Raw genomic sequence first — 763 nt, forward strand, 5'->3', positions numbered from 1 at the left:
GAATGGAAGTTCCCCCAAGAGCAGAGGATTCCCTGTCTTGTTTGCTCTTGTTCTCTGTTATATCCTTAATATCTAGTGAAAATTAGAAAAGATGTGTTGAATGAATTTGCTTCCAGTCACCCAGGTTGTCCGACTGACTTTTGTCCTTTCCTCCCAGAAATTGACTGTGCCACCCTTATCTAGGTATTTGCATTTTCAAACAGGATGTTTGAAGAAGGTTGGCCCCAACATAGCGAGTGAATCACCCATTGGAGAATGTCTGGGTTTAGGGGAGGGACATTGTCTAGAGGTAGAGGGGCTGCATGGCTCCTTTCAGGCCATTCCAAATTGGCACCACCTACTCCTCTAGGCTGAGGGAGTCTTCTTGTAGCTGGTGAATACTCTTCTCCCTCAATCCAACCATCCACAGCTGGGCATGGCCATGTGGTTTCCAGATCCTGGGAGCCTCACATTCACTCAGCTTTCTCACTTCAGAAATGCTTTGTGCTAGTTTAAAGTAGTGAGGATGTGGATTTCAAGAAAACAAAACCAAAACCAGGAATATTTATATTTTTCCTGAGCTTCTGTTACATGTGTCTCTCATTTGGTCTGCATAAACTGCCTAGATAGATAGGTAGACAGACAGACAGGTAGGTAGGTAGGTAGGTAGGTAGATAGATAGATAGATATTGGGTTGTCGGGAAAGTCATGACGTATTTTTTTTTGTTTTTTGTTGCAAAAATGCGTCATGACTTTTCCAACAACCCAATAGATAGATAGATAG

At 42.9% G+C, this 763-nt stretch overlaps 1 protein-coding gene across 1 annotated transcript in view; it reads left to right on the plus strand.

Moving 5' to 3' along the window:
* The window catches only part of ADAMTS12 (ADAM metallopeptidase with thrombospondin type 1 motif 12), a 284,062-nt gene that overhangs the window by 28,891 nt on the left and 254,408 nt on the right, over positions 1-763 (plus strand). The window lies entirely within an intron of this gene.

Source organism: Hipposideros armiger, unplaced genomic scaffold (assembly GCF_001890085.2).
Source record: "Hipposideros armiger isolate ML-2016 unplaced genomic scaffold, ASM189008v1 scaffold_117, whole genome shotgun sequence".
Taxonomy (NCBI): domain Eukaryota; kingdom Metazoa; phylum Chordata; class Mammalia; order Chiroptera; family Hipposideridae; genus Hipposideros; species Hipposideros armiger.